We start from the raw sequence: 580 nt of genomic DNA on the forward strand, positions 1-580 counted from the left end.
AAATTGAGAGGATTTTTGCTTGTGATTACTGGTTCTAGAATTAATATTCACCAATATTATTATCTCAATATAATAGAGATAATTCATATGTATTTATTAATATATGCAGCAATGTATATCTAAAAAAGAGAGAGAAATATTTATTGTTATTACTAGATATGTAATATCAGAGACAGTATCTCTATTTATACACGTCCTACACTCATATTTTAAAATTTCTTTAATGTAAATCATTTTTGAGAATTTGAGCCGCCTACAATAAATGAGCATCCACGTATCCATTCTTATTATAACATTTTTACATTATATTAATATTTTGCTACCTAACAACTAGTAAATCTCCATTAATAATGTTACTAACCATTTTATTATTAAAAATTGTATTGTGTTTAGTTAATTTCTTTTTCCACCATTTTGTCATAAATTAATGTTCAATGCATTATGAATTAATTAACTAGGTGTTATTAACTATTTTGATTAAAAAAATAATAATTTTTTTAATAAAGTATTTTTATTTAATTTTAAATTTATTTAGATACATTTTTTTTTAAAAGTATTTTTATTAAAAAATTAAATTATT

Source organism: Arachis ipaensis, chromosome B03 (assembly GCF_000816755.2).
Source record: "Arachis ipaensis cultivar K30076 chromosome B03, Araip1.1, whole genome shotgun sequence".
NCBI classification, from domain to species: domain Eukaryota; kingdom Viridiplantae; phylum Streptophyta; class Magnoliopsida; order Fabales; family Fabaceae; genus Arachis; species Arachis ipaensis.